We start from the raw sequence: 17,472 nt of genomic DNA, 5'->3' as shown, positions 1-17,472 counted from the left end.
TCACAGGGAAGACTGCTTAACTTGTAAACAGTCCTTATCACCATGATGTGACAGGTTTCGCTTTCTGACATATGAAGGCTGCTTGAAAGTGATTGAGTGTCACAGTGAAGAGGTTTGTCGATGGATGTTCTATGGCCTGAACACTTTGATGCAGTTAATCCTGAAACTACCACAACCCGCCCACTCGTTAATGAAGAAATGCCAAGATGGGTATGTACACCCCTGTACAGTGGCGAGGACAAAACCATGAGCAACCGCGCTGATATTAAAGATCAGAAACCATTTATTTTCCATTTCTCATCCTTACAGTACAAAGTGTGTCACATTGCCGGCTGACTGTATAGTCCATTCGTCAGTATTATGTTTTGGCTCTTCGTTACCTGAGTTACATTGATATTTTGGGTCATTTTTCTTTGTAGGTTGGTAGGCAGGCGCCCACTCAAACACAACGACACATACACACATACACATAAAGAGAGAGAAAGAGGGAGAGAGAAAGTGTGTGTGTGTGTGTGTGTGTGTGTGTGTGTGTGTGTGTAAGAGAGAGGGAGGGAGAGAGAGGGAGAGAGAGAGAGAGAGAGGGGGTAGAGAGAGGGAGGGAGAGGGAAAGGGAGAGAGAGATAGAGAGGGAGGGAGAGAGAGAGATAGAGAAGAAAACACACTGTTGATCACCTCCTTCCAATGGGCTTCCTACTCTACCTGTACATTACGACTATAATTGTTTGAAGGTAAGTAGTTCACGGAGTATGAACTACTTAAAACTTTCGATTCGACCAGACTGAAATAAGTCGTTGAACTAGTCTAGCAGGCATACACACAACTTTCGAAAACTTACAATAAATAGATGACCATTACAACAACTACGTAGACGACTGTTAATAATAATTAGTCAGCCGACAAAAACACGTACCAAAGTAGATTAAAGAAGCAAAAAAGAGAAAATGCATATATATATATATATATATATGATATTTGCGGTATCATGCACATTACAAGGGACATTAACAAAATTAAAAGGTCTCACTTTGTTTTCAAAATGTTTTCCTTCTCTTTTTTTCCTTCTGTACATATGCATCTGGATTAATTTCGGTTAGCAACATGTCCGGAAAAAAATTAATAAAAGGGATAGGAAAAACAAAAACATGTTTAGGACTTGTTTAATTCAATTCAATTCAATTCAAATTTATTTATCATGCACAAAATAACGTGGCATAAAAATCATTTTCCGGCTGTTCCTGCACATATATATTATAACATCAATTATCATACTATCAATTTAGGTGTAGGCTTTGGTATAGAAACATAATAACACAAATTACTACCGTTTACATAATTTATCAGAAATCAGTTCGCGATGTCATTTTGTTTTGCTTACTTATCACCTATTACCATTCTCTCCAACTTCCATGGGCAATATCATTTGTCTGTACTCTGCGCAATCAGTGAAGATTTGCTTTCCATCAGTATAATATCATTACGCCTCAGCAAAATGAGGAAGGAAGGAAGGCCTCCTTTTAACTAGCCGATTCCTAGAATGAAAGTAGATCGTTATGAGTTCTGAGACAAAATCAATATATATATAAACATGTATAAAGTTTTTATATTATCCAGAAAATCTATATATATATACTTATTTTTGGTTACCGTAAGAAATCGGTTTTACTTTCATTTTTTTAATATTTTTTTAAAATTTCTTATGAAAAAACAGTACATTAACAAAACAAAGCATATTTACAAAATTGATATTTATAAACAATAAGGACATCTACATATCATAAGTTTTAATTGCAGTAACACTAGATGATTTCGAAATTACATGTGAACCAAAAATTATCAAAAAGCACAGCTTGTAGAATTTAAGTTCCTCAAAATCATTTTTAACAGTGTCATTCATAATCAGGTAAAAGTATAACAAAAAAAGAAAGAAAACCAAAAGCAAAAAAAATATATAGCAAAGTATACAGACAATTACAATGAAATGATTTCTAAGATAGATGTAAAACAAAAGAAAAGTAGGAAGAGAAGGTAAAGCATGGGAGTCAGAAAAAGAATGAGAAGATAGAAAAGGAATTTAATGGAATGTTCAGGAAAGGTCTGGAGTAACAGTCAGGAAAAATAGAATAGTAGTGCAGTTCACGTTCGAATTCAATATTAACAATCTAATATGCTTTTTGAAGCTGCCACAGTTTTTAAGCTGTTTGAGATTCGGATTAATGATAATAAATAATAATATATAACATTTATAAGGCGCTTAATACAGGTGTTTCTAAGCGCACTATTGTCTGAATTAAAATTACCAAATAAAACTTGTAATAAACACAAAAAATATAACTATGTTATTTATTCGATAAATCATGCATATATTATAACAAAAATAAGAACGAGATCAAACATAAGGTCAAACATGAGATCAAACAAAATATCAAACATTAATGCTCCTCCAGTCGTTTGGTCCTGTGTATGAAATTTTTGCTCGGGTCAGAACTGTACTGGTTAGAGGAAGATGAAAGTTTGCAAGTGTTTTATGTCATGTTTGTTACGTGTATATACCGTAAATTTCTGGAGTTCTGAAATAAAACTGACAGTTTATATCTATTTTGTAGCGCCCCCTTTCGGTATAGCGAAAAGTAAGAAATGTCAGATAGTGAGAAAAAAACAAGGGTATAATATCAGTGTTTTCTTCTTTTGCGTGCACAATTTAAATTTGCCTCTGTATTTATTAAATATCTAGCAATTCTGCCCCAACCTTGCTGAAGGGTTATTACTACTAGGTGTATAATTCCAGGGGGTGTTTTGCAAAGATCCTAAGTTGAACTTATCTCTAAGTTGGACTTAACATTTATGGAAAGCCATTAGCATCTTTGAAAATATTTTGTAAAAGTTATTTTAAAAGGCATAAAATGTTGATTCAAAATATTTTCTATTATCAGGGGGATTGTATGTTCTTGATGTGGAAATGTGGAATTCATGAAAAGTCTTAAATGGTTGCATTTTCGCTTTTGAATATATTGTATCTTAATGCTACCAATGGCTCTCCGTAATGTTTAAATTTAACGTAGAGTTAAGTTTGACTTAGGAACTTTGTGAAACAAATGCCTTGGTATAACTGCTTCATGAATTGGAACAAAGTGCTACACTCAAAAGGAAAATTATTCAAACTAAAGACCGATTTGTTTGTATTTTTTGTTTAATGGAGGGGGGAGGGGCTCCTTTGTCTCATGAAATCTTGTTCAAATTATTAGCGCCATGGCACTTCTTTCTGTATAGCGCAGTATAAATTAGCACTGTTCATTTCTATTCCAATTTGACCATTCTAAAACCTCACAAAATTCTTTTGTGATTCATACTCAAAATAATGAATCTTTTCATTGCTGCTTGCAGACAGGTCCTTTCACGTGTAATTGCATGGCCAAGATTCAAATACTTTGAACCCCGCATTTCGATATTCATATACTGTCATATAGCTCAGCAACTGATTATTACATAAAAAATACAAAAATCATACTGATGATTATTATACAACAAAACCATTATTGACTTGTCATATATATTTAGGGCGCCAATTTCAAATATTTTGATCAAGGAACTTTCCTATGATTTAGCCAGACTATTAAACTTTAGGCTGTTTTACAATATTAAACTTGTTGAAACGCCGATTCATGATCGTCATCCTATTCTATGCGCTCAAAATTCATCAATATCTGAGGAAAGGTATATGCTTGAACAGAGAGAAAAGAAACTTACAATCTAAACCCTTCAAGGAGGCTTGTTACACACTTTACCAAATGTTAAGGCCTGACATTACCAGGACTTAGATACAAAAATAAAAGAAATCAATGCCACCTAGCTTTATAAATGTTCTATTTTTAGACCCTACCTCAATTATTTTTCATTATGCATTTCCCCCTGAATTGGAGGCACATAATATGAATCATAATATTTCCCTTTTCTTCAATTTGTCTTTCTTTATTTTGCGTATTTGTGCCCCCTCCAAGAAGCGCCAGGGGTTTCTTTACTTCTGTACCCCTATACACATTACTAGGTTGAATTGCTTAGGAAATGATTTTATCATTTGTAAAAAGTATTCAAGTACTGAAAAGAAGACATGTAACTAGCAGTATTTTTGTAGGCTTTATATGTGATGTATTTGTATTAAAAATGGATTCAACAACAATATTGAAATAACTACTGGGGAGGTCGCAAACCTCAAGTTCCTCGGGATGAGTTCAAAGCACCAAATAACCCCACTAACTTGAGGCAACGTAATAGCTGGATATTATTCAACTGCAATATATTTACTAACCCCAGTGAAAATAATACTACAAGACACACACTTTAAAGAAACAATACGTATATTAGCACTGTGACGATTCGGAACGTTTTGTTATTTCATGAAGATGTATACAATGTTGTTATGCTTTCTCCGAGCAACAGCCATACTTGTGAAATCAACCCGATAATACATGGTATTTATTATTTTATTATTTTCAAATAAAGATTTCCATATTAATTAAAATAATGCAACTAGCTCGTTTTTGCTAACCACTTTAACACAAAAAAAACATAACATTTTAGATAAATAATATTACAAATAATACAAATAAATCATATAAAAGATAATAACGTTAGAAATATCAAGTCATCATTTGTGTAATTCCTGAATATAGATAGCTATTTCTGCTTATTCAATCAAAAGATTTTTAATCGAGCCGATAAAGAGATCCCAAGTTTTCCGGTCGGTATGATACACTAAGTACATTAATTGATTTATTCAGATCCCACCAATTATAAAGCAACGTCCCAAATACACGACTTCATCCAATTAGTGCATCATTCTTACCACCAAGTTCGTTGTTCCGATAGTAAAGGGGGGGGGGGTTGACACGTACCCCGGAATTTGAGAATTATTCAATAATGTTTTATTTTACACATTAATATTAATATTAAATCAATTTTTAATCAATTTCAATAAAGAGCAAACACTACAGTCATGTTGGTACCTATTTATCATCAATGGTGAAATCATTCACGTATTCGTCGGATAAAAACTTTATAAAGTGTACAATTGTACTTCCGCGGGTTAAACTTACGGATCTCTCAATAGTCGAACGTCTTTGGATCACAAGAGGGCGAAATATATTGATTGAAAATATATTAATTTGACCAGTTGGTCAATATTACTACCGAAAAATGATCGATAGTGAAACACTTTGGCCCGAATTCACAAAGGAGGTTTGTCGACAAACCTCCTTTTGTTTCGCCAAACCTCCTTTTGTTTTTTACAAACCAGGTTTGTAAAAAAATACGTAAAAACGCGTCATATGACGTACGAAAACCAAGATTTGTCGACAAACGTCCTATGTGAATTCGGGCCAATATGTTGATAACGATCATCGCAGTCGATATCACTAGACGTGCTTCGCACCAACCATAAGACTTGGCTCCGTCTTACAAAGACTTGCGATTGACACGAATCAATCGTAAGTCATGTAATCAATTGTAAATTTGCAGGCCCCTATTTTTTATCTACATACTTACGATTGATATCGATCGCAAGTAAGTTCGGATCAATTTCAACTCTTTAAAAGACGGGACCCTGGAGTTATATTTTCTCTCGTGATCATCACTTATATAAAAAAAAAAAACGCGATAAATAACGACCCCTTCAATGGTCAGAATCTTTATGTTAAACACCTTACCAGTAAATATCTGCACATTTTCGTAAATTTATAATGTATTGCATTGGCTTATAATAATTAAAACAAAAGATGAATAGGGTAATATCCCAATCTCACCAACGAGACTGACAGCGGACCGACAGCAGACTGACCAAATAATAACATTACCTTTCTAGTTTTTCAAGAATCGGTTGGTTTGGAATATTTGCGGTTTAACTGTGTGACTTGGGAATTATGTAATATATATCACCTGTATTCCGTCATTAATTATCTTTAAAATATCCCTTTAAATGTTACGCAGCGGTTGGAATATATGCATTATCCATACCAGTTACAAAAACTTTTTTTAGCATTTTCTATCTCACTGCCATCTTGTTTCTTTCATTTATTCTTCCTTTGGCCTGAAAACCTTTTTTTACGGGGGTGGGGTGTAACTCCCTGCACATTCACAGGTGTACCAGTAAAATCGGGATATTTTTTGTTGTTGGTTTTTTGTTGTTGTGTTACTGGCACACATCACTTAACAAGTCTGGTTTTACTTATGAAAGGGCGCCAACCCGGAAACCAACATTGAACTCACATGCCCTGATATGATATAACGAAGTATAGCAAAGCAATTTAACGCATTTATTGGATCATTTTAGCTAAAAAAAAACACTCATAACTACCACTGACCAGCTGTGACTATTTCTGTCTGTTTAAGAATATCTCAAACTAAAATGTGGCAGTTACATTATTTTGTTGTAGGATTGTTAATCAGTTCATATAGTAAGTAATTGCTGAATAAATCCCTGTAATTTGTAGATTTAATCTCATGTTTTGAAGGTCGATTAAACAGAGTGACAAAATCATTCACGATCGCAAGAATTCGGGAAATCACTTCAAGAATAATTTCATTACCTCATGGCAAACTTTATTCTTATCATGTTCAGATTAAACAAACTATCATTGCAATGTTCAACTTTTCCAAAGATAATTAGCAAGGTTATTACAAACATATTTGTTTAACCTGTTTTTTATTCAATAAAGATGAAATACAGGAATTAGAAACACATCTTTTGCATCATTTACGAATATAATTTTCTTGCTTGAATAGGGTATTTCAATAATCCAGTCCTGTTTTCAATGTGCAGATGGTGAAGTCTCAGTTATCGGAGAGAATGTTACCATGGAATGCCCTGGAACTCCAAGTACAGCTAGGTTATTAAAAATATGGTGGGGATACACTAACGGTACAAAGAAATTTTACTGTGAAGCGGACATATGTAAAATAAACACTACTACCCATGCATTAGCGATAACACCGGATAAGTTCGTCAGCTTTCTAACTATGAAAAATGTCTCAATTGATCACGAACACGAATACGTTTTCATAATGACTGCTGTTGGAGATGTCGTGGAGGAATGCAAACACAACTTAACAATAACAGGTAAACATTTACTTATTTAATTAATCGTTTACTTCAAATATTCATTTTATTACAATTAATGCAGATACAATAGGCCTAATATATATATATTATAATATGAATTAGATAGGTATTACACTATGTTTCTATATCTAATTATATAAAAATCATGTTTCATAATAAATTAAAGATATTTCAAGTTATAGCCAGGGTAAATAAATTGTATCAATTGTGTTTCATTCAACATTAAGTTCCACCGATCGGTTTGGAGTTGGTCGACGCAGACGGCAATCACCTGCTTCCGAATAACGGATCGCTCAAAATAAGTGAAGGTGAGAAAAAGACAGTCGTTTGTAAAACTAATGCACCGACCAAACCAGCAGTGGATTTGGAGTGGATGATACCTAAAGGATTAAATGTCTCTGGCAATTCCTCAATTCACGTTCAGGATGTTTCAGATGGGCGTCTTTCTGTGCCAATGTTGACATTGAGCTTCACATTAAATGTACAAAATGAGGATAAAGTGCTTGTCTGCAGGCTGGCTAGCAAGTCTATCTTCGATGGCATCCGGGCGTCAGTTTACATCAAGAACGAAGGTAAGCATTGTACCATTTTATTTTATTTTATTTATTTTCCTTTGCATTCTATATAAAATATAAACAGTTTTCGGTAACATCAGTTACGTACAAATACTACATTTTTAAATCTCTGAAAATAATTTTAGCAGGGACTATTTAAAGATTTTCTAGTTATCTTGTAAAAATACGAAATTCCGCTCGTTTAGATGTTTTCCGACTGCCTTATGTCAAAAGTAGCCCTTAATTTTCCACGCGAATGCGCTGCTCAATCCAGTTAATATAGATTGTAATACATTTGTGGTGGTAATCCTTATATCCAAGATTATCCTCCAAAAGTTAAACAATATTTAGAGTCTTCTTTGATTTCTCTATGTCTTCAAAACCGCTTTGACGTGCAGAAATGAAACTACGTAATTATAAACAGTTCCTTTAACGGTCGCTAAGGATCATCACGAAAACTCTCCGCCTCTGTTCAAAAGTACAGAACAGACAATTTTTTTTCCCTGGGAATAGAGAAAACCTATTCTTTGTAAATACCTGAGGAAAAAAATGCATTTGTTATGGCCTCCGTTTCTCTTTTCCATTTATATAACAATTCAATAGCCCTGAGTAAAATGTCGTATTAAATCGTCTGTGTCTTTTTTTTGTCACTCAAATTAAATAGGCGCATTCGCTACCAGTACCAACAACCTGCGGACTGTCTCCGAGGAAACTCATTCTTTGACAACAAGTAATAAACATTAAAAAGGCTATTAGTTGTTCTTGTTTCCTTGTCTTAGTTTTCTTTATAAAGTTCGGTCATAATCTACAATTATTACTGGAAGTTATTTTAAGGTCACCAAATATTTATAATAAAAGTATGAATCCGCATTTGCTTAAGGTGATGTGACGGCTATGTGTAAATCGTTTTCAAACGGTAATGATAAAAGTAATTTATATGTAAACAGTTTCTATTATCATTATTTTGGAGAATTTAAAAGCCGTTTCTTAACTTCATGACGATTGATTAAAATATTTTGTGGAGGTTTAATTTCGTGTTCGTTGAAAAAAGTTTACTATGCAGGATTTATGTTTTCTGTAACTCCAATATAACTAGTTGATATCAGTCTATGAATATATTTCAAGCTGAATTCTGATCGTGTATTTTGTTTTGAATTACCGGTAACACAAATTAACAGGGTACTTTAATTTCCATTCGACAGGTAGCGGAGCTTCTTTGGTTCGTTCCTTTGTGAATTCCACTACACGTAACATCATTATATCTCCAGGTAATGCAGGAACGTTTCTTATAACACAAAATGTGGATTTTGTTTCATATATGAAGATTAAGCGTATAAACTATCACTTTGGCTGATACGATGCAAAGGGCGACGACGAAGAAGAAATTCGAAATAACAAATTTGAACAAAACAAACATGTATGTAATGTCAGATGTAATGGCCTTCTGATAATAACGCAACTTTTTGTTGGTCTCCTCTTTTGTTTGTTTACTTGTGGGGCTTTTCATTAAGATTTCTGATTATCAAAACATTTAAAAAATATGAAGACCTTCATTTTGTAGACATAAATTAGTATAATATAAGTGATTTACATTGCAGTCTTGTTACCAACTAATTCAGGAAATAATTGGACACTTAGCTACGTATGGCAAATTATTTTCTGTGAACGAATATTGAATTGTCTTCTTTAACTTTCAGACGATTCCCCCCGACCATGCCAATGCAATTTTAAGCCAATTTGGATTGTGTACATGGTAGCAGCTTGTGGTTGCATCCAGGTGTTAATCACGGTGTTTATTTACCACATTTTAAAGAAGAAGCAAGGTACGTTACAGATTACTACTGAAACATTAATTTTGTTTCTATTCTTTTTACAAATCGTTTTAAAATGTACAGAGTATTAACACGTCTATGGAAACATACCAATCATTTGTTTACGTCATGTTTCCATGGAGAAATAAACATGATTACAGAAATGCATGTACACTGTACACTTATATAAAAAATACATGAGGCAGTATTCGTCTATTGATTATTTCCATACAAATATAACAATACAAATAACATGAATAAGTGCAGGTTATTGTTAAAAATCCACTAAATACGTGGCACTTCTTGAGCAATAGAAGTATCAATAATAAATGAGATAAATTGTTTAGATACTGGATATTAATCGGTTGTATGCCCAAACAATATTTGATATTGAGGGACTAAACAAGAACCATATTGACACCTCAAAATGAATTTCTCTTTTGTGATTCACCAGTAGGAGGATCGGCAGCTCCAACAACACAGACCTCTGTAAATCTTCTAGATGACGACACATCTCAAACCAGCAAACCAAAATCAACAAGCAGTGCTAAGGTAAACTATAATAATCGATAAACCTTCGTACGAACAAAATACTATATGTAATATTTTTAAAAAAAGAAGCCCACTTAGGGAATTGTCAAAACTCATGAAAAGTCATGTTCGGATTATATAATTATTTCATTGTAATGTTCGCACATTATGATATAGATTAGACTAAAGTTTCCTTTGGCAGATTTGTTGACAGTGTTTGATCGCTTTGGTTGTTTATTTATGATTGTTTGTAGTATGTTTGTTTTAACTGTTTGAAGGACGATGCGAAAGAAAAAAAAACCGTATAAGACGATTAGCATTTAATGCTATTCTCTGGTACCATTTTTCCTGTCAATGTTAAACGTTCGCATTTGATTGCAACATTGGTTTACTTTTGTTTGGGTAATACAAACTTCAAACTGAAATCGAAACTCAAACTCACTTCACCATCATTCATATAGTTTACCTTTATACTTCTCTTTTGGTAAACAGTCTTTGGACATGACCTTTGATGAATCAGAACCCACAAATACAATTCCTGCTGTTCCTGAAGTACCTCATACATACATGGCTATGAAGCCTATACAGAAGTGTAAATCCCCAACTAGTGCTAGCCAACAGGTTTCCTATCCCACAGTTGACGATCATGATGATGCTGTACTTTACGTTAGCCCCACTCTCGTCCGCAAGCAAGTGAAGGCATATTCCAATCTAAAGGAGGAACCTACTTATGTGAACACTGAAGCTGCGTCAACTTATTGTGAAATTAGTAAAGATATTCCAAATATTGTTGAAGATCAAGCTGAGGGCCGTGATGATGTGTTTACAACTTACATCTAGAGAAAGGGTACAAAGTGTTTATAGTTTAAAGCAACTGGTTAGATTAATACTATTATTATGTTTGATATTCTTTCCATGTAACGAACACAACACGAGCACTGTATCTAAATGAAAGCAATGATGCAAATATTCATAAAATTGTTCAGGATTACTCTGATAGCCATGGTAATATGTTACAACGTCCTTCTAAAGAACGTAATTTAAAGGGTGCGTTGATTACCTTATTACTTACCGATTTACAAAGAAAGTCGTTAGTAAACATGTTTGTTGCTATGTTACTCAACCCCTCCCCCTCTGGATCTGAAAAATGACTCGAATTATAGTAGTAATACAATAATACGAATTTTAAGTGTACATGAACAAAATGGAAAGTTTGGTGGTGTTAATACTACTCTTATATTTCACATCCCTTTTTTGCACGTAATAATAACAACTCAATTTGTAATTTAAGTTATGATGAACGCAAAGTGAACATGCATTTGAAATAAGTGTATTATTTTGCTTGGCGTGCGTGTCAATTGTAATGGCATATTAAAGGTAAAGATCGGTAGTGGTAAAATTACGGTTCAAGGGTTTGGGTTCAAAATATCAATTCAATATTGTTGAAATATTGCCTTCAGAGGTTTAGATGGCAATACTTCAACCTAAATTCTCATAAAAGCAGAAATATATGCCCAAATGTTCAAGGTTGAAGTGTATTCGCAATATTCCAGGCCGGATTGATATGATAAATTACCAAATATATCAATTAGTAGGCTGTTTCCCGGCAAAATTTGTATCATCACGTATTAGTCAAAACATATTATTTCAAATTATTGGTTATAAGAACTTTAATTTCTTTTTTTGAGAGGCGGCGTTTCCAAAAATAGTCTATAGCAATTACTAGACATATCCTCGGCAAAAGCAATGTTATTTGCACCAGAATACTTAATTAGTGGTTATTGCAAACATTGTATACAAAACCAAAAAGTGTTTTAGGGCACTTGATTGCGATTTCTTTTAAAGTATATTGGTATATATAGCAAAAAATGGACAAAATCAGCAGCATCGAGTAGCTTAAAAAGGCTTTAGATAATAATGTACTGCATGAAAGAACAAAATGAGGAAGTGTATAGCACATTTTAATTGAGTTTGATTTTCATACTAACACTTGAATTTACGTATAACGTCCAGGGGATGCGTATGGCAAGTACATAGCTAATAAAAAGTGTATAATTAAACAAATTTTTGTAGCAAACATTTCATTACAGACTGGTTTGTGGAACCAAATGATAAGTGCCCCTTTATGTAAAGTAGAGTGACAGCTTTTAGCACCTTATTGTTAACTGAAAGTAGAACTTTTATTTTGCGACGTCCACTTGTCTATTAAGTGTTTGATAAAATGCCTTCCCCCACGTTAGTAGATCACGGTGGGGGGGGGGGGGGGGGGGGGGGAGGATGCGTGACATTTAGCATAAAACAATTGACATTGAATCTAGATTGACATGTAAGATAAAACAAACTTAGAAATAATACAAGCTTACCCGACGAAAGTGAAAATAATAAAAAGTAATGAAAAGAGATGACGACATTACTATAACAAAATAAACTTTGACGAAGCAAACTGTTACGTCGGCAAAAATATATATGTTTTAAAGAAAGTAAAATAAGTAACATGGATATAACAAATTCGAGCGCTATTTCAATTCATTAATGTCCGTGTAAATACTCTCGTTACTCATTCTATTCACGGAGAGATAATCCTGGTAATACAAATGAAGTTAAAAATAGATCTTTCACTAAAAGACAGAATTAAAAGAAACGAAATATTAAAGAATCGTTTATGAAAACAATAATAAGAATAAATTAAAGGAAAGGGAGAGGGAAGGAAGAAGGAAACAAAGAAAGAAGTAACAGAACAAAGAAAGAAAGATGCTAAAACAATACTTCCAGTATAATTTTATTGTCGAATTGTTTCAGACAATTAGAGATATAAGCTCTTCTGCATTGGTGTATATTATTTTGAGGATGTGGAAGATAGCAGTTGTCACTATTTCATAAAAGTTTCAGTTGATAACATTCACCAAAACTATAATAGCTATGGTCATACATTGGTTTCCTTGTTTCATATAGTGTTGAAGAACTTAATTTATATTAGTGTGTGCGTGGAAACATACGGGGATCGACGAATGGGGAGGGGGCACGACGGGCCCGGCCCCCTGGACTTTATTTATTTAGTTACTGCTCACACTACCTCCCCCCCCCCCCCTCCCAATGAGCGAAAATAACGGTCTGCGCGATTTTCACATTTTCTGGGGGTAAATCAGAGAACAATTATGCTCACTACCCCCCCCCCCCCGCCCCCACACACTAATCGCAAGATTGGTCGGCGCGATTTTCACATTTTAGCCCCCCCCCCCCCCTACCGGCAAATTTTTGGATCCGCCACTGCGTGGGAATGTGTGTATCACGGGTGGCTTACCCGCGGCCGTCGAGCTCTTCTGGTGCGGCACGCGGAGCTTTGAACAAGTAATAATAAAAAAAAGCTCATGAATGGCAGCGATGGAATAGGGTCAAACATTTACACACAGCTATCTCTATTTCCACAATTTCTTTTCATCATTCACAACATATTGACTTGTACTTGGTTGGTACAAAACTCCTAAAATTCCCTCTCATTACATTACATTAACGACACTAACATCAACCGCTGTGTTAATTTCAGTTTGTAAATTCCGCAAGCAGTAACGTTTGTAAATGTACACAAATTGTGAATCGACAAATATGTTTGAAAAGCTCAACTTGTCTTGAAACTTACAACTCTTTTTCCGCCGTTGAACTTTCTCGTGAATCTAAATCGTAAACTGGATAGTCCCTTTTCCTTTACACCGTGTTAAATGAGATATACAGTGTACAACTAATACAGTTAGGATATTCTTTCTTCTGTGCCTTGATTTTGTTTGAAATAACAACCAACATAGCATCGACTTCGAGACCTGCGAAGAAAAGGAAAGTTTTTGATGAAGGCAGAAACTTTAAATCAGATTAGTCTCTGAGGGTATTTCTTCATAGAAGAGAAAGGTAAACGACTTTGCCTCATTTGTCACCAGGGCACCAGAGAGTGAATGTAATGAAGGTTAATAACATAGCAAGACACTAAGCTGCATCTAGCAAATTTTGGAGAGTTTCCGGGTGAGGCTAAAAAACAAAGACTTTACAAATTACAGTGACTAGTCTGACTTGCTGAAACTTGTCCATCACATGCAGCCCAGAAATCACACTAACAGAAGTAAGCCTATTTTTTTTTATTCCACTGATTGTGTTGTTTGCGTGTTTGTTTTTGCAAAATTGCAGGTGTGTACGTGTAGTGCATGAGTGCGTGTGTGGGGGGTGGGGGGGGGGGGGAGAGACTACCTACGGCCCGCCAAGTTATGCCAATCGTTAGCCGTGGCCCGCGAGCTTTAAAAGGTTGGACACCCCTTTTCGTAGTATTCAGATAATTATATAGAATTCTGGCCGTACTTAACCATTTGTATTATTTGCATAATTATTTAAAATGCTTTATAAGCCGTTACATTTCAATAAGCTTTAGTTTGATCAGAATCTACATAATAATAGGGAAAGGTTAAACAAGCTTTTCCAATGTTCAACATGAGGCTGGCTCCAAAAATAGCAAATAGCGTATAAAAGAGAACATGTGGGGCACATGCCCCGGGTGGCACTTTTAGGGGGGCTAACAAGGTTTAAAAGGAAAAAAAAGTGAGGGGGGGGGGTAATAGGAATTGCTTGTTCCCTCAGGAACTTGTAATAAGACGCCTCTATATAGGATATATAGGTTTCTGATGTGTTTCATAATGAAACGTGTGAGAATGAAAATGTAATATTCGTTGCTTTGTTCCCTTTAAGTTTATTCAGATTTCAGGAAAATAATGCACCCCGAATAAAGTATAGACAAAAATTTAGAAAATAAAAACAATTTGGTAGTTTTATATATAGAGAGTATGTATATAGATATTTTAGGATATTTTCAAAGTGCCCACTAGTAATCTTGTCAGTATTAATCATGTAATGTTTTAATTGTATTCATTTTCAATTTTTATTTTGGCTCCCCATGAATGAACTTAAAATTGCGTTGAGATGGCGCTCTGTAAGGATATGACAGGTTTTGGAGTCGTGACTCGTCCCATGTCGACAATGTAGGACCCCTTCATCTGTACCTATTTAATTCTTAATCGTTATTCATTCAAGTATGTGTCGATTAACGGCAAACAAGACCTTCGAGGAAAAGGGTATCTACAAACTGATTTTTGTTTCTATTCTTAACGGCTCATACCATGTGCATAAATTAGATACTTGATTCACCCATTACGACAGAGAAAATAGCGCCATCTATAGTTGACAAGAAGACTGCATGATACGGTTCTCAGCTGCCATATTTTAGTGTCCATGCAAACCATGAAACTTTGTATTTTTTGTTTGATAAAGTTAAATGCAAAAGCATGGTCGACTTTTTAACAATTGAAAAGAATTTCCTTATTGGTAGTACACAGGAGATTACATAGAATTTTGGTCATAACTAACTATTTTAATTATTTGCATAATTATTCCAAATGCTGAAGCCGTAAAATTGCAATAAGCTTAAGTTTGATCAGAATCTATGATGGGGAAAGGTTACAAAAGCTTTTCCAATGTTCAACATCAGGCTGGTTCCAAGAATATCAAGTATAGCGTATACAGGGGCGCATGCACATATGCCCCGGGTGGCACTTGTAGGGGGCGCTAAAAGGTGAAATAGGAAAAGAGTGAGGTAGGGGGGGGGGGGTAGGAAGATAGGTGTCAAATTCCGTCCATCAATAATTTCTCAATTATATTTTGAACTGATTTTGGACAACAAATAAGACACGAATCGTCATAAATCGCTCATAAACTATATCCATTAGTTCACCAGATTTTCTTTCTGATGTTGAGTCCCTAAAGAGTACGCAATTATTTTACAACAAAAATAACCAAAATGACCAAATAAAGTGTGACTAATAAGTCAATAATAAGTAATGTCAATCTATTCAATGTTCCCCATCATAAATTCTGAATTTTTGTTAATGGGGGTAAATTTTAAACACCCTTTTCAGCATAAGGGCACATTTTTTTTGGTACATACAATAGTACAATCAAATCTTCTTTGCTGATAGTACAAGTTGGAAATAAATAAATACCGTTACCAAAAGTGACTCTAATGGAAAGGTTTGGCCTAAAAGTTACAAAAGTGACCATGAGTATGGTCAATAAGATGTGCTCACCAAACATCAGGATTACTGCCCCTTAACTTATTTTGGTTGTTGTTGTTGTTGTTGGGTTTGTTGGCGCTATCCAACGACTTCGATGATTTCCGCCAGGCTGTATGTGAGGGCGTCTTGCTCTCACTTTTGCTGTCTACGTTTCTGTGATTTTGATACTTGCCAAGTGTGTGAGATAAAGATTTATCTTGGCCTCTGTTTTGGTCTAGGCTCGAAGGGGGTAGCCCCCACCCCAGAGTTAGAAAAATACGATGCGCATACATTCATCCCTTCTTAAAACCATTACCTCATGCCAATACTGAACGAAAGTACAATGACAAAGATTTTTCTTTGTGTTGCGGTGAAACTGTTGTTACATTACTTCTTTAAACCAAAACCAAAATATTTGCTAATTAGATTTTAAAAACATATCTTTTCCTCTCACCATCAAAATGCATTGTATTGCATTGTTATATATTTAATTTATAATTACATTTGTATGTAAGGAATGCAACGCCAATTCATGAATATGTTAATCATAAACAATTTTTTTATTAAAATGGTAAAAGTGCTTTATTATCAAATGCTATATAAAAGCTCTCTAATTTCTCGTAGAGGAGCAAGGAGACACATTGTCATATGCACCTAAGTCAAGAAAGTAAGTAAGTCAGTTATAAGGGCTTTAAAGTGAAAACTATGAGATAGGTCTAGTATTCCATTAGTCATACATCTGTCTGGCCCCGAGGGACATCACAGGGGTGTCAATATTGCCAAAGTGAATGTTCCAAACCAAATCTTAGTAATGTGTTTACCCGCGTATAATCCTACATGTATGAGTTTAACAATTTGTTTGCTCCAACAATGGTTGGATTAGCATTTTGACTCGCAAACCCAGCTCGTTATATAAAAGAAACCCGACTTCATACGAGCTATATGCAAACCCAGTTATGGCGTTGCCTGGGGCATTGATATTTAAACATATCTATTCGTCTGAGGGAAATATGTTATGAACGCCCGAACTTCTTAAACTAGTGCTTTCAATACTTTCCAACAAGGGGAATTGAGCTTTATAACCCTGAAAGTTTTGTTTATTGATCTGAAGTGGATCGGCGTTGGGAATGGACTTCCCATTTTCATTTCTGAAATATATTTGCCCCTACATAAATATCTCCGGCCTTCTTTTGGACCGCAACGGAGGACCAAATGGGACCGTGACCGTACAGCTGACCATTCATTGCACTGGTTATAATACCAAAACGTTTTTTTAGATTCAAAGATAATGATGGATAAGAATGAGTACCCTACCCCCACCCCAATGTGCCAGGCCCGTAACCACGGGGGGGGGGGGGGGGGGGGGTAGGAGGGGGAGATCG

The sequence above is a fragment of the Strongylocentrotus purpuratus genome, unplaced genomic scaffold (assembly GCF_000002235.5).
Source record: "Strongylocentrotus purpuratus isolate Spur 01 unplaced genomic scaffold, Spur_5.0 spur5_contig_808, whole genome shotgun sequence".
Lineage (NCBI taxonomy): Eukaryota > Metazoa > Echinodermata > Echinoidea > Camarodonta > Strongylocentrotidae > Strongylocentrotus > Strongylocentrotus purpuratus.
This window is presented reverse-complemented; position numbering follows the sequence as displayed.